Raw genomic sequence first — 27,370 nt, forward strand, 5'->3', positions numbered from 1 at the left:
GTGATTTCCTCTCAGAGAGGTCACAGTTCGTAGTGATAGACGGTAAATCATCGAGTAGAACAGAAGTGATATCTGGCGTTCCGCAAGGTAATGTCATGGGCCCTCTGCTGTTCCTGATTTACATAAATGATCTAGGTGATAATCTGAGCAGCCCCCTTAGATTGTTTGCAGATGACGCTGTAATTTACAGTCTACTAAAATCATCAGACGATCAATTCCAATTACAAAATGATCTAGAGAGAATTTCTGTATGGTGCGAAAAGTGGCAATTGGCACTAAACAAAGAAAAGTGCGAGGTCATCCACATGGGTACTAAAAGAAATCCGATAAATTTTGGGTATACGATAAATCGCACAAATCTAAGGGCTGTCAGTTTGAGCAAATACCTAGGAATTACAATTAAGAAATGGTTCAAATGGCTCTGAGCACTATTGGACTTAACATCTGAGGTCATCAGTCCCCTAGAACTCAGAACTACTTAAACCTAACTAACCTAAGGACGTCACACACATCCATGCCCGAGGCAGGATTCGAACCTCCGACCGTAGCAGCAGCGCGGTTCAGGACTGAAGCGCCTAGAACCGCTCGGCCACAACGGCCGGCTACAATTAAGAGCAACTTAAATTGGAAAGACCACATAGATAATATTGTGGGGAAGGCGAAACAAAGACTACGCTTTGTTGGCAGAACACTTAGAAGATGCGACAAACCCACTAAAGAGACAGCCTACATTACACTTGACCGTCCTCTGCTGGAATATTGTTGCGCGGATGGGATCCTTACCAGGCAGGATTGATGGAGGACATCGAAAAAATGCAAAGAAGGGCAGTTCGTTTCGTGTTATCGCAATAGGGGTGAGAGTGTCACTGATATGATACGCGAGTTGGGGTGGCAGTCACTGAAAAAAAAGTCGGTTTTCTTTGCGGCGAGATCTATTTACGAAATTTCAGTCACCAACTTTCTCTTCCGAATGCGAAAATATTTTGTTGACACCCACGTACGTAGGGAGAAATGATCATCGTAATAAAATAAATCAGAGCTCTAACGGAAAGATTTAGGTGTTCCTTTTTCCCACGCGCCATTCGAGAGTGGAATGATAGAGAAGTAGTATGAAAATGGTTCGATGAACCCTCTGCCAGGCACTTAAGTGTGAATTGCAGAGTAACCATGTAGATATAGAACACATTTTTTTTCTGAAAGGAAGCTGGTTTTGTTCAGGATTCCTATGCACTATATTATTTCCTACTCTTTTGGTACAAACCCTATTTTTCAACATAATCTCCGGTCAATGTGCCGAATTACGTCACTTTACTAGGAGGGCCTCTATACACGCATGGTACCACACTACTGGTCGACGTCGGAGCCAACGTCTCGCTTCATCAGTAACCTCCCAATCACCAAAGTACTGCTTCCTGCGGAATGCATCCTTCATTGGGGCAAACAGAGGAGAAGTTCGTATGCATTTCTGTGGCAACGAACACGCTGAAGTCGTTTCTTCAGTTTCCTGAGGGTAGCACACTACACTTCAGAGTTGATCGTTACTCGATGAGGGAAGACATCAAACAGAATAACCCCTTTAGAGTCCCAGAAGACCGTAGCCACGACTTAAACGACTGAGCGTGCGGCTTTGAACTTTTTCTTCGGAGAATAGGTGGTGTGCCGCCACACCATCGGTTGCCGTTTTGTTTCCGGTTCGAAGGGATGAACCCTTGTTTCATCGCCTGTGATGATGTTCGACAGAAAATTGTCGCGACCAGCCTCGTAACGCGCAAGCAGCTTCGCACAGACGGTCCTTCGTTGCTCTTTATGGTCTTGTGTTAGCTGTCACACACCTTTGAGTACCACAACTGGTGGAGGAGTGTGTCACCACTACCAACAGACCTGTCCGGTTGAGCAACGCGGTGTTCGTTTGTGATCTATCAGTCACCTCGAACAGAAGTGTCCGCACGTTGCAACGTTGCAGGAGTGACAGCTGTGTGCGGGAGATCAGACAGGTTTGCGCGACCTTGTTGCGTCGATGACTGACACCACGCCCATCGACTGACCGTGCTTTTGTTCATTGCCCGGTCTCTGTAGACATTCTGCAAGTGTGTATGTTTGCGATGTTCTGCGTTTTCTGCCTAAAGAAACTCAATGACAGCTCTCTGCTTGGAACGCACCTTCGTTGCAGACTACTTACTGGATCTCGTTTCAAATTGAAACAAATGAGCCCGTCGGTCACTATTATTTTTAGTCTTATTGACCAGGTTTCAAAACTTAGAAGAGTGCCTTCATCAGAATTAAAACAATTAAAATGGCCTATAAAATAGTCGACAAATTTATAGGAAAAGATATTTTTATATAAAAAGTGTAAGTACTGACTAACAATATAAGACAGAGGCAATACTTACATGTCACATGTAAAATAATTAACAAGCCAGAATATGTGACATGTAAGTACTGCCTCTGTCTTTATTGTTAGTCAGTAGTTACACTTTTTATGTAAAAAATGTCTTTTCCTATAAATTTGTAAGTATGTTATAGACCATTTTAATTGTTTTAATTCTGATGAAGGCACTCTTAGAAGTGTTGAAACCTGGCCAATAACACAAAAAAAAATTTGTTTCAATTTTAACTTAGAAACGGTCACTGAACCAAGCAGCCATGTTTAAAACTTTGGATCTCGTTTATTTAGTTATAGATCTGATCCTGAAAACTGTTTTCAGGTTTTGCTTGTATTCATCCTTAAAACGATGTATTTATTACAAAACAAAGTACGTTGTATTCAGTTCAGAGTTAATGGGCAATGGTAGCGGACGACAAACGCGAGTGCCTTTGTAACAGCACAGCATCGCCTGCAGCTCCCCTCCTGGCCTCGTGACCGTATCGATTGGACCCTAGGCTACTGGAAAAACATGGACTGGTCATATGAGTCCTACTTTCGGTTGGTAAGAGCCGATGGTAGGGTTCGAATGTGGCGAAGAGCCCACAAAGCGGTGGATCCAAGTTGTCATCAACGCACTCTGCAAGCCTGGGGATATTCCATAATGGTGTGGGCTGTATTTACATGGATTGGACTGGGTCGTGTGCTGCAACTGAACCAACTGTTGACTGGAAATGGTTATATTCTGTTACTTGGAGAACATTTGCAGCTTGATGTTCCCAAACAACGATGCGTCATGTCACCGGGGCATAATTTTTCTTAATTGATTTTAAGAACATTTTGAACAACTCGAGCTAATGATTTGGGCACCCAGATCGCCCGACATGAATCCGATAGAATATTTATAGGACTTAATCGAGAGTTCATTTCGTGCAGAAAATCCTCCTCCGGAAACACCTTCGCAACTATGGACGCTGGCCTATGTGGCCGAGCGGTTCTAGGCGTTTCTATCCGGAACCGCGCTGCTGGTACGGCCGCAGGTTCGAATCCTGCCTCGGGCATGGATGTCTGTGATGTCCTTAGGTTAGTAAGGTTTAAGTAGTTCTAAGTCTAGGGGACTCATGACCTCAGATGTTAAGTCTCATAGTGCTCTGAGCCATTTGAACCATTTTGAACTACGGGCGGCTGTAGAGGCATCTTGGCTCAGTATTTATGCAGGGGACTTTCAGCGACTTGTTGAGTCCATGCCACATCGAGTTACTGCACTGCGCCAGGGAAAAGGAGGTCCGACACGATATTAGTAGGTATCCCATGACTTTTGTCACCTCATTGTAGACATCGGAGTATGGGCATGCTGTAGCTACCGTACAGCACACGGTCAAAATTTAAACAGTACACACTTCCTCCAGCCCACGCAAACCGGCCAATTTGATTGGTTCTTTTGCAGTAGGCGTGGTCGAGAGTGGACCTTACGGGGCTCATAAAAAAACACCATTTTTTCGTAGGTCGAACAAAGTACGACAAATGCCAGTTGTGAGGATGGCTACGCCTACTAATTTCTATTCGTGGCAGATCGTCTTAAAATTCGGGGAACATCGAACTTTTTTCGATGCCATTATACGTTACCGATGTCCAGTGCCTCAGATTTAGCGTACTTATGGAGGAAACCGGTTTTTACACGTTCTTGCACCATGGGCTGCAATTATCTAAGTAACTAACCATATCAAACGGCTCAGATTTTAACTGTACATTCTTTAGACATTCATTAGACATTCATCTAGAAAATCTGTATCCGTTATCAAGACACATCCGAAAACTATGATTTTTGTGTACCAGAAGTACCAGTTGTGGGGATGGCCACTTCTGTAATTTCTGTTCATGGCAGATAGTCGTAATTTTTACCAGATGTTCTTAAGATGGTGTTCTCGGGTAACTTTGAAACTTTTTTAGATATCATTAACTGCTACCGAGATAGAAGGTTAATGGTGTGGGCTGTGTTCACACGAGTTGGACTGGTTCGTGTGATGCAACTGAACCAACTATTGACTGGAAATGGTTATATTCTGGAAGACGGAATGAGGATTGAGGCAGCTGGTTCCCCACTTTTTTGTCAGGATATTTTAAAGAGGTCACACAGAAAGGAAGCCAAACAACCGCACGAAAATACTGCAACGGCCATTATTTTACCAGCGGAAAAATGGTGTTGTCGGAGCACAAGAAAGGCTGCATAGTCTGAGGCGTAAATATAGTTTTAACTGACGTAGTGAACACACGGTAAGGCTTCTAGCCTCATCGCAAATGTTCTCAGGCCACCAAACTATGTTTTTAGTCAGGATTTTTCACCGATAAAACTTTGACGCGCTGTCTCTTTATAATGGGCGCTTCACGCCTATAGAAATATGTTCAAAGTGGTACTGCAGTGACAAAAATAAGGGCTGAAAAGGGTCTTAACACGCTGAAAGGATCTTAAAATGACTGAAAAAATTATGTAAAACTGGAAATACTGCAAATTCAGTACATATTTCTAATAATATTTTTATTGTTCTAAAATACAAATCATCAGCCGGACGTTTTCGGTGAATTGCGACCGATAAGTAAAGAAATGTAAAACAAACTATTTTATGTCAACCATATATTGTGTACTAATTGTTGTTGATATATGTGAAAGTGTATAAATGTGTCGAAATATATAAATAAACTGTCAAGACTTTACTGACCAATAGAATTTGTTTCATATAAGCCGCACACTCCGCTGTCACAGGGAAAGAAATCGCGCTGTTCTCAGCAAAAATTTTGGCATGCGAACGTATTCCCGCTTGTTTATGCTGAAGGATACTAGCAGAAAGACAGTGACGGTGGAATAGACAGTAGATAGTTACCGCGGCATATACGGTAAAACAGTGGGAAAAAAAGAAGGCAACGGGAGAGAGACATAGATAGACATTGGCAGTGAGAGGGGTTGGTTGGTTGGTAAATTTGGGGAAGGGACCAAACAGGCCGAAATACTAAATGCCTTTTTCCAAAGCTGTTTCACAGAGGAAGACTGCACTGTAGTTCCTTCTCTAGATTGTCGCACAGATGACAAAATGGTAGATATCGAAATAGACGACAGGGGGATAGAGAAACAATTAAAATTGCTCAAAAGAGGAAAGGCCGCTGGACCTGATGGGATACCAGTTCGATTTTACACAGAGTACGCGAAGGAACTTGCCCCCTTCTTGCAGCGGTGTACCGTAGGTCTCTAGAAGAGCGTAGCGTTCCAAAGAATTGGAAAAGGGCACAGGTCATCCCCGTTTTTAAGAAGGGACGTCGAACAGATGTGCAGAACTATAGACCTATATCTCTAACGTCGATCAGTTGTAGAACTTTGGAACACGTATTATGTTCGAGTATAATGACTTTTCTGGAGACTAGAAATCTACTCTGTAGGAATCAGCATGGCTTTCGAAAAAGACGGTCATGTGAGACCCAGCTCGCGCTATTCGTCCACGAGACTCAGAGGGCCATAGACACAGGTTCACAGGTAGATGCCGTGTTTCTTGACTTCCGCAAGGCGTTCGATACAGTTCCCCACAGTCGTTTAATGAACAAAGTAAGAGCATATGGACTATCAGACCAATTGTGTGATTGGATTGAAGAGTTCCTAGATAACAGAACGCAGCATGTCATTCTCAATGGAGAGAAGTCTTCCGAAGTAAGAGTGATTTCAGGTGTGCCGCAGGGGAGTGTCGTAGGACCGTTGCTATTCAAAATATACATAAATGACCTTGTGGATGACATCTGAAGTTCACTGAGGCTTTTTGCGGATGATGCTGTGGTATATCGAGAGGTTGTAACAATGGAAAATTGTACTGAAATGCAGGAGGATCTGCAGCGAATTGACGCATGATGCAGGGATTGGCAATTGAATCTCAATGTAGACAAGTGTAATGTGCTGCGAATGCATAGAAAGAAAGATCCTTTATCATTTAGCTACAATATAGCAGGTCAGCAACTGGGAGCAGTTAATTCCATAAATTATGTGGGAGTACGCATTAGGAGTGATTTAAAATGGAATGATCATATAAAGTTGATCGTCGGTAAAGCAGATGCCAGACTGAGATTCATTGGAAGAATCCTAAGGAAATGCAATACGAAAACAAAGGAAGTAGGTTACCGTACGCCTGTTCGCCCACTGCTTGAATACTGCTCAGCAGTGTGGGATCCGTACCAAATAGGGTTGATAGAAGAGATAGAGAAGATCCAACGGAGAGCAGCGCGCTTCGTTACAGGATCATTTAGTAATCGCGAAAGCGTTACGGAGATGATAGATAAACTCCAGTGGAAGACTGCAGGAGAGACGCTTAGTAGCTCGGTACGGGCTTCTGTTGAAGTTTCGAGAACATACCTTCACCGAGGAGTCAAGCAGTATATTGCTCCCTCCTACGTATATCTCGCGAAGAGACCACGAGGATAAAATCAGAGAGATTAGAGCCCACACAGAGGCATACCGACAATCCTTCTTTCCACGAACAATACGAGACTGGAATAGAAGGGAGAACCGATAGAGGTACTCAAGGTACCCTCCGCCACACACCGTCGGGTGGCTTGCGGAGTGTGGATGTAGATGTAGAAACAGTGGGATAATCGGTCAATGAGAGGGAAGTAAGGAGTGTAAAGGCTTATCTGCTGAGGGAGACTGGGTTAAAAGATTCAGAATGATCTGTGTTAAAAGAGCTCAAGTATGTTTGCATGTCAAAAGTTTTGGCAAGGAAGACGGAATGAGTATCGAAGCATCTGTTTCCCCACTTTTCTGTCAGGATATTGTGTCTGCAACCTTTTTTGTACTCCGACACGACCATTTTTCCGCTGGTAAAGTAATGGCCGTTGCAATATTTTCGTGCGGTTGTTTAGCTTCCTTTCTGTGTGACCAGTTTGTGCAAACTGTTAAACAGTCACGAGCAACTTGTGCGTAGGTATTATGTGACGAAAGGCGTGAATCGACTGTCGATTTTCTATCTCGGTATCATCTTTCGTGGCCAACACTACACTACTGCATTTTCGCTGAATATGGTATATAGTGCAGGGAGCTGGTGAAACTTGCATTTCATCTACCGCTGATAGCATTCGGTCGTTTCTATATCGGGTGACGTCGGCACGTAGCGTGCGCAGATCCTCTCTCCCCCCTCCCCCTCACACACACACTTTTCCGGCATTTCCAATTTCTGCGGATGCAAGACTTTTTTAATCATGCGCGTGTATCGCGGCATTTGACGGTTTTTCGGATCAGCCGTGGCGGTAAACGCGGGCCTTTTTAATTCACGGCGGCTCGCAGATCTCCTGATCCGGATCGGCTAGGCGGCGACGCACCTGCAGTCAGCAAGTACTGTAGCACATGATGAGTGTGAGGCCCGCTTGGTGAACCTAAAACTGTGTATGCTTTCTTCTAGTAGCCATCCCTCTCTCTTAGCTGTTTCTTCTTTTTCATTTCAATGTACACTAAAACTTCCTTGTTCTGGCTTAACCCATATTTTCCGATGTCGTCTTGCATCTCTTTTTCTTTTTGTTCTGTTCTCATGTGTTAATTTAGGAAGTCTTCAGTCGTCCATTCTGTTGGTATGAGTAGTGTGGCAAGGAGAGTTCGGACAAAAACGCTGATATAGCATTCGTCAACACTTGTAACTATCATTGAATACCCAGAATCGTTTAGTCGGGAGGAGAGCGTTACGGAGATGCATTATCCATCACAGAGAGATTTACTATTGAAGCTTTGAGATAGAACTTTCTGGGAAGACTCAGACACCATATTACTCCCCCCCCCCCCCCCCCCACACACACACATACATCTCGTGTAATGGCCATAAGGAGAAAATTCGAGAAATTAGCGGCAGTATGAAGGCTTAATGACAATCATTCTCCTCATACGCTATTTGCTTGTGGAACAGGGTTGGAGGGCTCAGTTAGTATGAAGTAGATGAATCCTACCATTCTTGTGCAGTTACGCAATTTATATTTCGTTGACAACAGCATCAGCACTTCCTTATCTCCAAGTCCATTTCAGGAATCATGACATCCGGCCAGGTGCCAAGGCCAAGAAGGGGAGGAACTGCCCCTACCGCCGACCCACCCCCTCTTGGCAACGAAGTACGATAATGTGTCTCATTTGCCTAAAATATCGAAAAATTTGTCAACTGTGTTTGTACTACTGACTTCCAAAAATTAGTTTAAGGGTTGGCAAACGGCACATCGGTAAATTTAATTTGAAGCTATGTATCATTTTCTACAGAATGTTGAACGAGTAGATAGCATGTATCTCTATAAATGATTAAAAACCGACATTTGCTTATAAAGTATAAATAACGAATTTGGAATTCATATATGTTGAAAATGAGTTTCATATAATGAAATATTCACTAAAACAGGTGAGCAGGTTGTCCTAACTCTGTCCCTTTGGGCAGTTTTAACCAGGGAGAGAGCAGAATTTCAAGTAGAATTTAAGCTAAAATCTCCATCACTATTTATAAGGTCACATTTTTGGTTTCATTCAACAGCTTTCTTAATACAGTATGCCAATGAACGGAAGTGCACACGAGAAGCTCATTGTTATATTCCAATGGATGAACCAGTACTGAGGAAATATTCTGCAGTAGCAGATTAACTCGACTGTTGTAAGCATGCATAATGCTTTGCTCAGTACCCTAGCCCTCCACAGTGCTGATAGCCTGACCAGTGTAGGACATGCCACAACTGCATGGCACACGGCAAACACCCACTTCATTGCAAACAATGAATAACCTTCGCAGACCCTAAAAGGAGCTTAATCTTAGATGGTGTTTGAGAAACATACTAAACATCGTGTTTCCACAAAATGCGACCAATGCTGTTACAAATAGTATCTGCGTAAGGCAAAAAACTGTTGCCTTAGGCTACGCATTGTGTAAGATATGTGCTGTAATCTCTCGTTTCATTTGTGGGGATGTTGGCCTGTCGAAACATCGGCATTTGTCTAGGGCGTTGGCCATTTCATGCTGTAAGTTATTTAAACAAAGCACAATATATGATCAAAAGTATCTGTACACCCTTATATAACGTGGATTTGATCAGTAGATGTCATAAGAGGTGGATCCACCAATATAAAAAGAGACGAGGAGTATTGTCAGTACAGAAGCAGCAACCACAGGATGAGTCAGTTAGGAGCGCTCAGTGACTTTCAATGTGGACTACTCAATGAGTGTCACCTGAACAGTAGATCCATGAGGGTCATTTCAGCTCTTCTGAGGCTTTGGAAGTTGATTGTTGGTGATGTGACTGTGAAATGGAAACAAGAAGGAACGATGTCAGCTAAGCAAAGACCACACAGACCTCATGTACTGACTGGGGACTGTTGAGCAATGCGGAGTGTTATTGTAAAAAGTCACATGAAATCAGCAGAAGAAATCACTTGTGAGTTGCAGAGTGCTGTAGTGGTCAGTCGTCAGGTCAGAATTTGGAGTGGGCATGGGGGCAGAGCAGGTGAGGTGGCGATGCTACAGATGCAGGAGGCTGAAATCGAGAGTTGGAGTGGATGGCCGTCGTAAGCCCTAAAGCATCAGTTGAGCAATGTTAGCTGAAAACATATTTATTGAGGTGATTTTACAGTGTATAATTGCTTCTCTGGTGCAGTGGAAGGTGCGCTGAATCGCACGCTCGAGTGCGGCTGAGGATGTGGACAAACTGCTGTGTCAGCAGTGGCTTTGGTGTAGTTCAGGATCTAATAGCAATGTCGTGCAGGTAGCCTGAACAGGAGTCTGCAGGCGCAGGCCTACCGTGCCTCACCAGCAGCTAGTGCTGCCTCACCCCAGTGATCCCGAAGATGGACATGTGCTTAAATGGGCGCCAGCAGCATATGACAAATGGCAGGTGTCACGGAGGCGTAATCAGCAGCACAATATACAGCTAGGGAAGAAGTACCATGTACAGCCAGGGAGCCGATGCGCAGATGCCGTACCCAAGGTGGTAGTTACTTGGTACTGCCCTTCACCAGGAGAAGGCTAATTCGCATCTTTTATCAGTCACAGAGGTGTCTAAACAGCAGTGGCAGCTTGCAGAGGCTAAGTTCCTCTGCTTCCTCTTCGCTCAGACAGCAGGCAGCACATCACGAATTGCCAAGCAAATTATCCTGTGACTAGCTAGACTGTCATTCCTCCAGAATCAGACACTGAGACTGAGGCTTCTGTAATGGGGATATTTTAGATGGATGTAACGTCTTTGGAGGTGGCGAAGTCATCATCTGCCATCATTATCCGGAGGTGTCAGCGGACTTGTCCCCACTGTGATGTTCCCCTTGCGTTTGCTTTCCTGTCTGTGCTAGGATGCTGTGGGCTGGCTGAGTTTCGGTGTTGCATGTTATGGTTCAGTATTGCAAGGCTCGCAGAATGACATTGGGTGCTGTCATATTGCACCGGTTGTCCTCCTTGATTGTAGTTGAGATCGGTGTAGCAATGTATTACGAGCAGCGCGCTGCCTTGCTCTTCACGTGCCCCATATACTGATTGTGACAAACTGTATGAGCCGTATGCACCAAGCAATAATCCCGGGAATTGGATCTGCTATGCCACAGTGCTACCAGTGTGCAGCTAGCACAGTGACCATGGATAGGGAGTTAAAAAGAATGGGTCAGGCAGTTCCTCATAAGTCACACATTTGTGTAATCAGTGCTAACACCCAAACCTCCAGATATCACTCAGATTGGTACCAAACTTTGTATGTCTGCAGAGTATCAACCAGAACTCCTATTTAGTTCGTACTATGTGCTGTAGTCCAGCAGAGCGGACGTAAACGTTAAGTAAAAGTAACGCCAGAGCTACGGAGCACAAGAACAGCATAAGTGTGAGTACTTAATACGTATAGCTTCCGTAGGGACGTGAGAGAACACTAGGTCAGGGCCCTCGGTTCAAATCCCAATGACGATGGTTTTTTTACTGCATTATGCGTGAAAGTGTTAATGGGATAACATGTTTATAAGATGTAAAAGGACTCCTTGGGATTTACAGGAATGTCCTCTTGGCGGTCTACTTTCGCTGGTATACTCAGTGATAAAACAAAGCAGTAGGCTTTTGCCAGAAATATTGACCCTTAGACAATGTGTCTAATAGTGTATTTTAAATACGACAGTATGCCATCTTAAACACTTGATAATGGCACTTTAAAAGCGGAATCATGATCGTGTAAATGTAACAGTGCAAATAAAAAACCGTCTAATGGCGGTACTGACTTTAATGGTTCAAATGGCTCTGAGCACTATGGGACTTAACTGCTGAGGTCATCTGTCCCCTAAAACTTAGAACTACTTAAACCTAACTAACCTAAGGACATCACACACATCTATGCCCGAGGCAGGATTCGAACCTGCGACCATTGCGGTCGCGCTACTGACTTTAAAGAAATATATTATGACTGTGGCTCCACATTATGAAAAAATTATTAAATGAACTAAATCATTGTTATGGTTGATGCGGTATCGACATACAACTTTGGTACCGATCTGAGTGTCAGACATTTGAAGGTTTGGGTGTAAGCGATGATTGAGGTGGTGTGTAGAGCGATGTCACTGGACAATGGATGATTGGAAACGAGTAATTTAGAATGACGAATCACACTATACCCTGAACTAATCCGATGTAAGGTTTTGGGCTTGGCGGATGTCTGGAGAACGTTACCTCCCATCGTGTGTAATGTCAGCTGTGAAGTACGGAGGAGGAGGTGTTACGGTGTGGGGGGTGTTTTTCGTGGTTAGGATGTGGTCTCCTTACTGCCCTTAAGAAAATGCTAAGTGGATAAGAGTGTGCACACATTTTAGAGCATTGTGTCCTGTGTACAGTAGAGGAACGGTTTAGGGGGGATGATTGTATCAGCCTGACAGACCTTATCATAAACCAGCGTCTGTGAGGCAATGGTTTGTGGACGGCAATCTTCCTGAAATGGAATGGCCTGCCCAGAGTCCACACATCAACCTAACGGAATGCCTTTGCGATGATCTAGAATGTCCTCTTCGCTTCAGCTTCCAACATCACTGTTATCTGTGGTTTCAGCTCTTGAGGAGTAGGCTACCATGCCTCCACAGACATTCTGACATGTTATTCCAGGTGTTTCTAGAGGAGTTCAAGCCGTCACAAAGTGCAGGGGTGGACACTAGTTGGTATCTGAATACGTTTGATCAGAGAGTGTATTTCTTTTTGAACAGGAATCCAGAGGCACACATTACTGCAGTTATCATTATGTATTATTAATAATGTTTTTTCATTCTTTTCATTCCTTGCCACTAGTTTCGCTGTCCAGCGCTCTATCTATTACACGGTCAACCTTTGCAGCTGGACCAGGCGTCTTCTCTGGTCAGAGTGACTAGAATGAAGGTACAGAATAAAATATAAACACATAAATTGAGAGCAATAATGTGTGACTGTCAAACTTTTTTTGTTGAAGTCGTACTGTTGCAACACTATTAATCGCAAACTTCACACAAAAGTTTTTAGTATGGGCTCTAGAGACAGGGCTGTCGTGCGTACAAAGAAGTTCGTCGTCGTCGTCATCGTGAATGTGTTTCGTGAATGAAGAGTGTAGCGTGTGGAGTTTGTCAACATCTAAGACATTTTTATCTCAGAATGCGCGGTCTCTAGGCATTGGTGTAGCCCCTGTGCTTTCGCATATCTGGCACCATTGGCGACGTTTCTCACAGTGATTTGTAGAGCTCGCAGCTGTAGCCAGCTGCAACCCTTCCCTTCGCTTTACCCCTTTTACGTCTGACCCCTGGGGTGGTGGTACTGGCTCTGGTGATTTGATCAGTAGCCGCGGCAGGGGTCCGTACATCTGCCACACGCCCCACTACCCACCACCTCACTGACTCCCAGCGATTCGCGACCCGTATGTGGCGCAGCGGCTTTTGTCCCATCCGTGTAGGGACCAGGCTTGTTTCACTTGCTGTTGGCCATTACTAGCGACGCATTTTGCTAGCTCTGCAAGAGTTCGACATATATTTTCCATTTAGAAATTGGTGTTAAAATTCTCTCAGCGATTACTGCTGACTTTATCTAACGGGAGTGTATCAAAAAGCGACAAAAGTTTAAGGAACATGTTACAGCTCGGCAAGATTATCGCCACAGAGCAACATAATTATTTCTGTCCAAGCACACCTTAGGTGCTCTACAAACTACTATACAGTGCACGGCAGAGAGTATTTTTTCCTAGTCGACTCACATGCGAATCGGGGGAGAAAGATGTCGAACGTCACCTACGTATCTCCTTTGACTGGATAGTTTGTTCATAGATTATTTTAGTTCGCACGAGCAGCCACTGTATGTATGGTATTGTAACCGTGAAAGAAATGAGAAATTATCATGCAGTTCTGGGTAGTCGGAAAAGAAAGAGAAGGAGAAATAGCAGGGTGACGTGTACAATGGGAACGGATTGCAGGAGAAACTCGCCTCGTACAGTTTTGCACAGAGCATAGTTCGTTCATTCCAAACACTTGATGTCAGAGAAAAACTTTCTAAAGCCAAGAGCGCAGAAATATTTTTTTTATTATTTTTATTTACAAGTAACCGGTTTCGGCAGAGTTTGCTGTCATCTTCAGGTCTTCACGGACCCCACGCCATATGAACACGCATTATAACAAAATTTTTTGATGATCTGAAGGTGACAGCAAAGTATATCGAAACCGATTCTTTGTAAATAAAGAAATATTTCTGCGATCTTGGTATTAGAAATTTTTACCAAGTACAACTGATTGCTTTCAATTTCTCAACGTGAGAAAATTCAATCAACTTCGTCTCAGAATCATAAAAGGAGGTTTATTCCCGGAAAAGATGTTGGAGACACAGGGATCTTTGCCGGCCGAAGTGGCCGTGCGGTTAAAGGCGCTGCAGTCTGGAACCGCAAGACCGCTACGGTCGCAGGTTCGATTCCTGCCTCGGGCATTGATGTTTGTGATGTCCTTAGGTTAGTTAGGTTTAACTAGTTCTAAGTTCTAGGGGACTAATGACCTCAGCAGTTGAGTCCCATAGTGCTCAGAGCCATTTGAACCACAGGGATCTTTCACATGGGTTGTACAGGGTTATTGCAATTAAACTTCCGCTAGTTCAGACGACCCCCATGAAAAACGAGTGATAATGGGACAATGAAACTTTGTGGAAACATTTGTAAGGACAAGCGCAAGAAAAATAACAAGTAAACCATTGAAAGAAACATATTTTAATTTCCAAATAAGTGGATAATATTTATTAATTGCGTCCCATGTTTACGTTTTACGTTCTATGTTACAAACGTTGCTCAATGTGACGACTAACTGCATCGACGACACCCTGCAACCACACTAGAGATACCATTTCACGATTTTTCTCGGCACTTTTTGAACGGTGGACTATGGAATGCCGGCCGCTGTGGCCGAGCGGTTCTGGGCGCTTCAGTCTGGAACCGCGCGACCGCTACGGTCGCAGGTTCGAATCCTCTCGGGCATGGATGTGTGTGATGTCCTTAGGTTAGTTAGGTTTAAGTATTTCTAAGTTCTAGGGGACTGATGACCTCAGAGGTTAAGTCCCATAGTGATCAGAGCCATTTGAACCATTTGACAATGGAACCTATCGTGACACAGCTCGCGCACTACTTGAAGCGTCTAGCATTCTCAGCCAGTAGCAACAGTAATTTATTCAACAATGTGTGGCGCAGTTGGTCGTCGGCCTCTCCGAAATCGCCTGTTAATTCGTACTTCCGAATCTTGTTCTTCAACCCCGGGGCGGAAAGAGAACCTGTCCGTATTGCTTTAATGCGTCGATACTCGCGAAGAGCACCAGCACCACTGCTGTTGTTTTGATAAAACAGCTTTACGAGTACAAACCTGCCCATTTTGTTGAGACCCATGTTTACTGCAACTGTAATGCACACCGATGCTTGTGTTTCAAGCCTACGTCGCCGTACCAGTACTGGGGCCTAACAATAGGTCTTGATGGTAACACAAATAACAACGCAAAACCTGCAGCGCACAATCTGAAGATCTTTCCCATAAAGTTGGGTACCTAAACATAGTTTTCCGCCTACACTGTATAAAACATGTAATTAACCGACGATCCCGAGGAAGCTGTAGCTCGCGTTAGCTAGTGCGAGTGTGGATTTGTGGATTACGGATATGGTCACATATTAGCAACTTCATATTGTTTTCTGACTTTAACTTAACGGCACGGGCTACCATAATACCAGGTTTTCAATCTCATTATGCGTCACTCCTTGCAATCAGTCCGAGAAGTTCATATAATTGAACTAAAGTTCATATTAAGGTACTACAGTATCAAAAAAATGGTTCAAATGGCTCTGAGCACTATGGGACTTAACTGCAGTGGTCATCAGTCCCCTAGAACATAGAACTACGTAAACCTAACTAACCTAAGGACATCACACACATCCATGCCCGAGGCAGGATTCGAACCTGCGACCGTAGCGGTCACGCGGTTCCAGACTGTAGCGCCTAGAACCGCTCGGCCACTCCGGCCGGCACTGCAGAATCCCAAAAGAATTAAACATGTTAGTAGAAAACACAAAAAGTTTTCAAATAACTGATATCGTATTTGCTGGGCAATCCATTTTACTCCATTCATGAATCTCCGAATAGGCTCACTTAATGCATCTAAATGTAGATTAAAGTAAAAGCCGACAGCGTGACCGATCAACTCGTCGGTACGAATATACTTCAAATGAGGCAGTCCCGCCTCCGCAGCCGATGCCGCTGACTAGTATTATCTGGTATCGCTCGACGTGGAAGTATCCAGTTCGAATCACGGCGGAAAAATACGTTGTCTTTATCATCACTTGGCCGGCAAAGGGTGGGGGGATGCGGCATAGCTCCAGACCACCAGATTTTGCTGCGCGTCCAAGATTTAGTGCCAAACCCGTCGGCAGTGTTGCATGGAGTGAAGGCATATGACACTATAGATCGTGATCCGTGTGTGGGCTTAAGTCTGGCTGCCACATTGCTGCTGTGTAAGAGGAATAGGCTACGTACCGACGCCGGTTTTCATCGTCTACGTTCTCTACAATTGCCATCAAGATTCATTAATTCATGGTATAGATACATGTCAGACAGTTTCCGTAGCTGAATTAGCATAGATGGCTACTATGCGGTTGGGCTACGTTGAATTCCCAGTACTGGCAGGGATTTTTCCGTGGTGGAAGATCTGGAAAGGTGTTCACGGTCAGCGTGGTTATGCAATTTGAGGAATTTTCTTGAGTGAGAAGTAGCGTTTCCAAAGTCTGGCACACTGACAACGGCCAGGACAGCAGTGTGCAGACCTCACAAGGAAGAGGATGACATAGCGGCCGGTCGGAATTATATTTAGTTGCTATTTTCACGACAATACTATTTTACAGATAATTTCGTAGTTACTGCGAAGAAGGTATTGACCAAATAACTACGTAAACTGATCAACCAGAACATAATGACTACCTACCTAATAGCCGGTATGTCGACCTTTGGCACGTATAACAGCGGCGTCGCACCTTCTTAACAAAATCATTACTTATATAGACAAAGCTGTTGCATCCTTGAGCCCCCAGTTCGCGATGTACGACTAGCGGTTCTCGGCTGACGCTACCGATCAGAAATTTTCTAAGTCCAGAGTCTGAGTGTTATCCCGTACGCGTGCTCTAGACCTTATAATAGCACAAGTACCCGGTGGCTTGTCATGTTTGTAGGTCGCTGGAGGAGTTTGCACCGCATCTGCACACACACACACACACACACACACACACACACACACATCACCTAATTCCCGTAAATTCTGGGGAGGGAGCTGATGAGCGCTGACGCCACGTTCAATCACATCCCAGATGTATTCGGTCGGGTTCAGATCTGGCGAGTTGGAGGGTTAGCAGATTAATTGGAACTCGTCACTACGTTCCTCGAACTACTACACCACACTCCTGGCCTTGTGACATGGCACGTTATCTTGTTGAAAAATGCCAATACCGTCGGGAAACATGATAATCGTGAAGGGATGCTCGTGGTCTGCAACCACTATACGATACTCCTTGACCGTCGTGGAGCCTTGCACGAACTCCGCTGTGCCCATGGATGCCCACGAGAATGTTCCCCAGAGCATAATGAAGCCGCCGCCAGCTTGTCTCTGTGCCACAGTACAGGTGTCAAGGAGCTGTTCCCGTGGAAGACGAGGAATTCGTGCCCTCCCATCGGCTTGATGAAGAAGGTATCGGGATTCATCAGACAATGCAACACTCGGCCAATGCGGATGGTCACGTGCTCATTGCAGTCGTAATTGCCGATGTCGTGGTTTTACTATTGGCACATGCATGTGTCGTTCGCTGCGGAGGCCCATCGTTTGGAGTGTTCGGTGCACTGTGTGTTCATACATACGTGTACTCTGCCTAGCATTAAAGTCTGATGTTAGTTCCGCCACAGTACTCCGCCTGTCCTGTTTTACCAGTCTGCCGTGCCTACGACGTCCGACATACGTAATGACGGGCGACCGCTCAACCTCACGACTTTTGGACGGTTTCATCTTTGTTTGGCAACGTGTTGAAGGCACTATGCATAGCACTCCTCGAATACGCGACAAGTCTTGTAGTTTTCGAAATGCTAGCGCCGAACCTCCGGGCCGTCACAATCTGTCCTCGGGCAAATTCACATATTTCGTGTGCCTTCCCCGTTCTACACACATAGACATCACGCATACTGATACTACATGCACCGTGCGTGTATCCGACAAGCAGTCATTCCTCGCCAGGTGACGCTGCTATCGCCTGAACAGGTTAATATCGAGCCGACCGTTGTGACCGAGCCGTTCTAGGCGCTTCAGTCCGGAACCGCGCTGCTGCTACGGTCGCAGGTTCGAATCCTGCCTCGGGCTTGAATGTGTGTGTTGTCCTTAGGTTAGTTAGGTTTAAGTAGTTCTAAGTCTAGTGGACTGATGACCTCAGATGTTAAGTCCCATAGTGCTAAGAGCCATTTGAACCATTTTTTGATTAATATCAATAATAGGTCGGTGGTCATGATGTTGTGGTTGATCATGTATTAGTTACTATCTCGCCCTTTTCTTAGCTGCACTGTGAAAAAAAATACCGCCAAGTTTATGGTCTCCGACAGTAGCGCAGAGCTTCTGCAGTTCGGAAGTGCTCGAACAGGATAAAGAATTCGAATCTCGTAATGTCTTCAGTTCTTAAAAAGTGACCAGTGATCTGCTGTGCTTTCTCCCACTCGCAGACTGTACCCTTCTACACAGAAATTGCTCTGTCAGACCAGTAGCGAGTGCGGACACTGGCTGCACCGACGGTCTCTGGCACAAAACTCACATCAGAAGCCTACACACACACACACACACACACACACACACACACACACACACACACACACACACAAGTATCCTCCGTGAAACGTACAGGTAACTTATGCGGGCTCGACGACAGCTGCACCAAATAAGTTTTGGAGACTGTTCAGGGATATTTTCTGAATATTTTGGTACAAGGGACCCGTCATCTCCTGTCGCTTGTTGCAAAGTAATTGCACTTAGTTTGACTTCTAAACCCTATTTGTAAATGTATTGCGCTGAAATATAGGCAAAACAGTGCCTGTGTCGACGGTGTATTACCCGACCACGATATTGTAGCAAATGGCCTCTCGTGACCGTCGTCCGAATCACGTGGTGACGTTAGAGTAAACAAGTGCAGTGGTCACTAAGAAAAATACATCGCACGTTGAATGGTTTCAAGTCAGCTGTGCATACACAATCAAGTGGTTGAGCGTGTCCTCGTGAAACATCAGGACGAAAATCGTTGATAAGCCGAACGAAGCGCCCTCACTACCAGGTGCAATAGTATCGTGGTCGACGGTGAAGCTGCGTGTCTCGTTTGGAAACGTTCACTCGCTGATCTTGTTGTTGATAACGGTAATGTTCACTTGACTCTTCGCCGTCAAGTTTGCAGTCTATATTGCTCCGTTCTGTCTCGGATTTGCTTTTTCCTGCAGTGTTGGCTGTACTTTTAACAGTGATAAGCAGCAGTATAGACAGGTTTACCGATGAAGGGTTGGCCGATGTGCACCTCGTTTGTGAATTTACTGGTTGCAGTGGAAGAGCGGCCAACGACTCTATGCTGCACTGTTCCCACAGTAATGGCAAACCACATCAGAGTAGCTTTTGCATTAAGTTGTTTTGTGTTCTACAGTTTGGTACTTGAGCATTAAACAAGATTTTTCTCTGTTACGCAGGTATTTTCACAGATTCGAAGGTAACTGGATTAACAAATCGAATAAATCACTATTACATTACTACTCTGTATACCTGAATTTCCGGACGGCTTTTGACACTATACCACACAAGCGGCTCGTAGTGAAATTGCGTGCTTATGGAATATCGTCTCAGTTATGTGACTGGATTTGTGACTTCCTGTCAGAGAGGTCACAGTTCGTAGTAATTGACGGAACGTCATCGAGTAAAACACAAGTGATTTCTGGCGTTCCCCAAGGTAGTGTTACAGGCCCTTTGCTGTTTCTTATATATATATAAACGATTTGGGAGACAATCTGAGCAGCCGTCTTCGGTTGTTTGCAGATGAGACTGTTGTTTATCGACTAATAAAGTCATCAGAAGATAAAAACAAACTGCAAAACGATTTTGAAAAGATATCTGAATGGTGCGAAAAGTGGAAGTTGACCCTAAATTACGAAAAGTGTGAGGTCATTCATATGAGTGCTGAAAGGAACTCGTTAAACTTCGGTTACACGATAAATCAGTCTAATCTAAAAGCCGTAAATTCAACTAAATACTTTGCGCGGTATTGGATCCTTGCCAGATAGCACTGACGGAGTACATGGAAAAAACTCAAAGAAGGGCAGAACGTTTTGTATTGTCATTTCTGTAACACAGAAACGATACAGGATTTGGTTTAGATAGATTTAGATTTAGATTAGTTTTTCGTTCCATAGATCCGTGCTGAGGAGATCCCCGTGGATGTGGAACATGTCAATTTGTTTTATATATATAAAAAGCTGAAATAACAATACTAATAGTATGAATATATATACAATACATCATTTGTTTCTATTAAAAAATTCGTCAATGGAGTAGAATAGTATGAATATATACACAATACATCATTTGTTTCTATTAAAAAATTCGTCAATGGAGTAGAAGGAGTTGGCCAATAGTAAGTCTTTCAGGCTCCTTTTAAACTGATCTTTATTTGTAACTAAATTTTTTATGTTTGCTGGCAAATTATTGAAGATGAGTGTTCCTGAGTAGTAGACCCCTTTTTGAACTAAAGTAAGTGCTTTTAAGTCCTTGTGCAGATCATTTTTGTTCCTGGTATTTTATGTATGAACTGAGCTGTTTGCTGGAAAAAGAGATATATTTTTTAGGACAAATTTCATTAATGAGTAAATATACTGAGAGGCAGTAGTTAGTATACCCATTCTTTGAAGAGGTTTCTACAGTACGTCCGTGAATTTACTCCACAAATAATACGTATTACACGCTTTTAGACTCTGAAAACTTTTGTCTGACTTGAAGAGTTACCCCAAAATATTATACCATATGACATTATGGAATGAAAGTAGGCAAAGTATGCAAGCTTTTTCATTTTTATGTCGCCTATGTCTGCTAACACTCGAATTGCAAATACAGATTTGTTAAGGCGTTTCTGCAGTTCTGTGGTGTGCTCCTCCCAATGGAATTTATTATCAAGTTGTAATCCCAGGAATTTAAGACTGTCAACCTCTTCTATCTGCTCTTCTTCATAATTTATGCATATGCTGGGTGGAAATCTGTTACAGGTTCTGAATTGCATATAGTGAGGCTTTTCGAAGTTTAATGTCAGTGAGTTGGCTTTAAACCATTTATTAATATCCATGAAAATATCATTAGCAGATCTTTCTAAACTACACTCTACATACTATTTATTGCAATACTTGTGTCATCTGCAATCATTAAAAGAAGGCGTTTTTCGTTGCGACGGATTCTTCTCACGAAATTCCAGTCACCAACTTTCTCCTCCGAATCCGAAAATATTTTGTTGACACCGACCTACATAGAGAGAAACGATCACCATGATAAAATAAGGGAAATCAGAGCTCGTACAGAGAGATACAGGTGTTCATTCTTTCCGCGCGCTATACGAGATTGGAATAATGGAGAAATGTGAAGGTGGTTCGATGAACCCTCTGCCAGGCACTTAGATGTGATTTGCAGAGTATCCATGAGATGTAGGCGCCAAGGGCCTTTTGTATCAAAATACTCGGAAGGTAGCCCGAATGAACGTCCGAAACTTTTTCAGCGATGTTCCGATTCACTCTGTAGGACACAAAGCTCCTGGCATTAGCGGGTGGCTGTTGTGTCCTGATGATGGAAGTGCTGCGTGCAGACCTCACAGCTAAAATTTTCCCATATGTGTGATTGTTTCCACAAGTTGCGACATGGTTGCGGAGTAAAACAGTGATCTGGGAAGTGTCTAACATTTTTTATTCCCGCCAGTGATCACAGAGGTTTTGGTCCTTTGACTACCGGTTTGGGTACACAGTGCCATCATCAGATCTGCAGCAAAACTTGAGAAACGAATTACGACTATGTATACCATAAGAAAAAAAAATGTTATTACTTTCATGGATGTGCAAAGACGCGCTTAAAATATGACGAGGCTTACTTGTTTTATAACATATCCTAGTATAATAAAGCCATAGCGGCACCGTCACAAAACATGCGCAAAATCAGCTTAGCATCGTCGCACGTATTTAAAATACGCTGTAAATTGGGCCACAGTGCCGACGGAGTCATAGTATCAGTAGCGCTACTGTTCATAACGGACTGCAGTACAGTAGCCACAACACACATTTCTGGAATGAAATTTTCACTCTGCAGTGGAGTGTGCGCTGATATGAAACTTCTGGCAGATTAAAACTGTGTGCCGGACCGAGACTCGAACTCGGGACGTTTGCCTTTCGCGGGCAAGTGCTGTACCAAGTGAGCTACCCAAGCACTACTCACGACCTGTCCTCACAGCTCTAATTCCGCTGGTACCTCGTCTCCATCTTCCAAACTTCACAGAAGCTCTCCTGCGAAACTTACAGAACTAGTACTCCTGGAAGAAAGGATATTGCGGAGACATGGCTTTACCACAGCCGGGAAAGGTCCCGAGTTCGAGTCTCCGTTCGGCACACAGTTTTAATCTGCCAGGAAGTTTCACAACATACGTTTGCTGCGCAGGCTCGTTAGATGTCGTTATTATGAGTGTACACATATTCTTCAGTTATAAAATTGTACAAAACGAAATAAATGAAGAGCACAGGACTTTAATCTTATGTTTTCATCCTTTTGATTTATTTCACTAGTTACTGTATGAACTTTCTATTATTATCAGTTTATATTATTAAGTCATTATGCTTGTTCTTGTGTATTTTATTATTTTTATATAAAATGGTTGCAAGAGCGTCTCCGAATCATTTAACTATTTCCTTTTAACAGTTTTAAATTTAATTTGTGTTTTTAATCATTACATTTTACCACTAATAACTTACACATTTAGCAAGCCCACTAGAGACTTTACCTATTGTAATCTTCATTTATTGCGTTCTGTACAACAGTATAATTGACGAATATGTGTAGACTCACAGCAGCGACAGCTAACGAGCTTACCACACAAAGTATGTTGTGGCTACTGTAAAGCACTTTGTTAGGAACAGTAAAGCTAACGGCAGTATGACTCCTGGCTCACGATGGCCCAGTTTACACCATATTTTAAATATGTGCGTCGATGTTAAACTGATTTTGTGTATATTTTGTGACGATACCACTATGGCTTTACCATGTTAGGACATGTTATAAAACAGGTATGCCTCATATTTTTTACGCCAGTCAAAGTAAAAATTTTTCGTTACGGTATGTTTTATTGTTTTAAGATGTACTCTGCCCACGAAGTTTTACTTCATTTCCCTTGTTTTCGCTGCAGATCTGAAGATGGTTATTGCTGACCGAAACCGGTAGTCAAAGGACAAGAAGTTTTGTGATCATTGCCTGAAGTAAAAGAAATTATTCTGTGATTGTTTTGATTGTGTCAGGAGGGAATAGTGCTGACAGCTGTGTCGTGTGTTGCAGGTGTCCTGCCGATGGTTTCGCGGTCTTCGCCCGAGCAGCAGTAGGATTGCAGCCGGCGTTCTGCGGGTGAGTTAAGATGGGTTGACTGCACGTCTTATGGCCACCAGCCAGCCTTTTGATCGGTTGATGACGCCTATGATGTGATCACAGTAGTATAACGCAAAGTTTTTAACGTCGGAGAAGTCTGTGTCGCGCTGCAAACAGTTACGTTTATTTCGAGAAATTTGGAAAGGCGGTGTCGTGCGTGTCATGTGTACACGTTAAAGAGATGCGGTGAGAGGTCGTGAATTTTTCCGACGTCTACCCCCGCTTATGCTGTGACAAAGGGATGCAGCTTATAGAACGGTGCCCCCTCATGTTCGCACTAATCAGACGCCTGTGCACTTTGTCGATAAATGTTGCCGTTAACGTCATTCATTACGTGCATAGCCGTGTACTAGCTTCGGTAATAGCTCATAAACAAGAGCTCATTACTTCCATTACACTTACAGCCAAAATTTGTTTTCAGCTCTCAAGCGAGGAAAAATATAATGCAACGTCTGGTATCGCCAGGTAAGGGGCAAGCCAGTGAAGACTAGACAGATGCAAAAAGTGAGTAAACTGTTCATTATTTCAAAAGAAATCGCCGTTAACAGTTAATACTCGTCCATTTATCCCACTGTTAGATAAGGTGGTCGATGCCTTCATGGGAAAATGTTTGCGCTTGTCTCTTCCTCTTCCTACGGAGCAAATCGACGCCCACGTTGTCTTTCTTCAGGGCTCCAAAAATATGGAATTTGCATAGGGAGAGATCGGGACTGTATGGACGCTATGTAAGGGCTTCCCGGCGGAATTTTAAACAGCCTCGGCAGTCTGCCCGCGGGTATTATCCTGAAACAGAATGGTGCCGACCGTCAACATTCCTGGGTGTTTGGACTCGATGGTGCGCTTCAGTTTTTGCAAAGTGTCCACGTACCGCTGTGCGTTTATTGAAGCACACCATCAAATCCAAACGCCCAGGCATGTTCACGTGCGGCATCATTCTGTTTGCAGGGTAGTGTCTGCCCACGTGATGCCAATGTTTTTTCGACTACACTGCAGAAGTTTCGCTTGGAAGCCCTTACACATTCTTCATACAATCCCGATCCCTCCCCGTGCGATTTACATATTTTTGGAGCCCTGAAGAAAGACATTCGCGGCCGTCAGTTTGCTTCGGACGAAGCCTGGGTACTTTTTCAAACCAACAGCTCAATTCGTGGAATCAATACTAGAAATAAGAATAATCTTCACAAGGATTTAAAGTCACTTACTCTTGTACAAAAAGGTGTGCATTATTCAGGAACACACATTTTCAATAACTTGCCAGCAGCCATAAAAAGCTTAACAACCAATGAAATTCAATTTAAGAGAAGCCTGGTGGCCAGCTCTTTCTACTCCATTGATGAATTTCTCATTAGAACCAACTGATATATATATATATATATATATATATATATATATATATATATATATATATATATATCAGTGCAGTAATGTGTTCATTGGAGATAAGTGTGTGTGTGTGTGGTGTGGTGTGTGTGTAAGTACAATCTAACTTCTGCGCTATTTCAGTGCAGTAATGTGTTAATTGTAAATAAGTATTGTAGTAGTTCTATTACATGTTTATTACCTCACAAATAAATAAAACTTTTTTTTAAAATTCATATAGTGTTCATTAAAAAAATGACGATCATTCTGCTTGCGACCTGTGGAAGGTACATTAGCTTATTTGTTTCAGCTGTAAATATTTGTCATGTATTATTGTTTTTCTGACATTTTCTACATCCTGGAGAACCTAATCACTACGGATCCATTGGAATGAAAGTAAAAAAATAAAAAAATAAAAAAATCATGTTTTCGTAGGAAACCGCCAACATTTTTCCATGAAGATATTGCCCGTCTTCCGTCATATTAGGATAAACGTATTAAAAGCTGTGGCGAGTTGTTTTGAAATAATAAGCTGTTTAATTACTTTTTTTCTGTCGGTTTCATTGTCATTTGACTGCCCCTGAGTAGAGTTGCGGTCTATTACAACTACGATTCGGCAGTTTTGGTATAGTAGATAAACGTCGTAGTAAATGTTAGGTTCACCGATGTTATTGGTGGCATTGGTAGAGCAAGAATCGTAGCTGAATCTGTAAGCGAGAAACTGGTCGCTGACGAATTCTCTCTCTCTCTCTCTCTCTCTCTCTCTCTCTCTCTCTCTCTCTCTTCCTTCTTTTTTTTTCCACAGATAGTTGCGAGGGGCGATCAATAAGTAATGTAAACCATTTTTTTCTGAAAGCAGGTTGATTTTATTGGGGATTCCAATACACTGTATTAGTCCTCATTACAAAACCCTATTTTTCAATATAATCTCCGTTCAATGTGACGACCGTAGGGCCTACTGGAAGGGACTGCATGCCCGCATGGTACCACTGTACTGGTCGACGTCAGAGCCAATGTTTTACTGCGTCAATAATCTCCCCATCGTTACGTACTACTATCCGCGGAGTCCGTCCTTCATTGGGCCAAACAAATTGAAGTTCTAAGGTGCGAGATTTGGGTTGTGGGGTAGGTGAGGAAGAACAGTCCAATGACGTTTTGTGAATTTCTCTCGGGTGCGCAGCCTTGTGTGAGGCCCTGCGTAGCCATGGAGAAGGAGAAGTTCGTTTGTATTTTTGTGGCGATAAACACGCCGAACTCTTATCGTTAGAAGTTAGCACAATACACTTCAGAGTTGATCGTTGCACCATGAGGGAGGACATCAGATTAACCCTTTCAGAGTCCCAGAAGACTGTCGCCATGCGGTTGAGGGTGCGGTTTTGAACTTTTTCTTCGGAGGATAGTTGGCGTGGGGCCACTCCATGTATTGTTGTTTTGTTTCCGATTCGGAATGATGAACCCTGCTTCATCTCTTGTGATGATGATCGACAAAAACTGCACGACGAGTCTCGTAACGCGCGAACAATTCTGCACAGATAGGCCGTCGTTGCTTTATGGCCTTCTGTTAGGTACCCAGTAACGCAGCGGGCACACACCTTTGAGCATCCCAGCTGGTGTACGAATCTGTCCCGTTGTGCAGCGAGGTGTTTCGCTGTAATCCATCGATAACCTCGAGTGAGAGTGTCCGCAAGTTCCAACATTGCAGGATCCACAACTGTGTGCGGCCGGACGGCACGCGAGAGAAAGAGAGAGAGATTTGCGCGATCTTCTTACAAAGATAACAGACTCCCTGCCTAACGATTCACCGTGCTTTCGTTCATTGTCAGGCCTCCGTAGACATCCTTCAAGCGCCTATGAATATTTACGACGATCTGATTTTAGACCAAAAGAAATTAAGTAACAGCTCTCTGCTTGGAACACACCTCTGTTACGTACACCATTTAGAAGACTACATATAGCGCCACCACCTATCGGAACTCCATGCAACTATAGGGACTGAATTGGGAATATTCCATGATGTACCACAACAAACTCTGCATTTTTTCAACAGAAATTGGCGGAGAAAAAGAATGTGTTGCATTACTTATTGAACGCCCCTTGTAGAGTCGCACATCATTCAGTGTTACCCGTTATGTATTTTATATCCTTAATTGTGCTGTTTCTCTGCACTCACCAGGACGAAAAGAAAATTGGTTCTTGTGTGGCGACAGTGAAATTAGTAACTTGGTGTCTGGGTGCATCTGTCCATCCATCAGCGAAAGCATTTTGACTTAAAATTTTGTCTGTAAGAACAGTGTGAAGATGGTGATATACAGCTTTGAGCAATGTGAGCCCCATAGCACGGTCAGGTCGTCGCGTCGATGGGTTGCGATTATTAACTCCAACATTAAAGTGCAGATATCCATCACTGAAATTCGTCATAAATAAACTATCACAGTTTGAGAAGAAAAGTACCTTCTGTACCTAT

The 27,370-nt window shown here is 43.6% G+C and overlaps 2 protein-coding genes across 3 annotated transcripts in view; both read left to right on the plus strand.

The window, feature by feature from the left end:
- The window catches only part of LOC126194700 (focal adhesion kinase 1), a 775,803-nt gene that overhangs the window by 139,177 nt on the left and 609,256 nt on the right, over positions 1 to 27,370 (plus strand). For both annotated transcript variants that reach the window (XM_049932927.1, XM_049932928.1), the window contains exon 3: positions 23,461 to 23,526. The gene's annotated coding sequence lies outside the window, so the exon portion shown is untranslated. The remainder of the gene's footprint in view (positions 1 to 23,460; positions 23,527 to 27,370) is intronic.
- The window catches only part of LOC126195545 (cyclin-dependent kinase inhibitor 1C-like), a 145,019-nt gene that overhangs the window by 69,184 nt on the left and 48,465 nt on the right, over positions 1 to 27,370 (plus strand). The gene's annotated exons all lie outside the window — the stretch shown is intronic.

The sequence above is a fragment of the Schistocerca nitens genome, chromosome 7, assembly GCF_023898315.1.
Source record: "Schistocerca nitens isolate TAMUIC-IGC-003100 chromosome 7, iqSchNite1.1, whole genome shotgun sequence".
Classification (NCBI taxonomy): Eukaryota; Metazoa; Arthropoda; class Insecta; order Orthoptera; family Acrididae; genus Schistocerca; species Schistocerca nitens.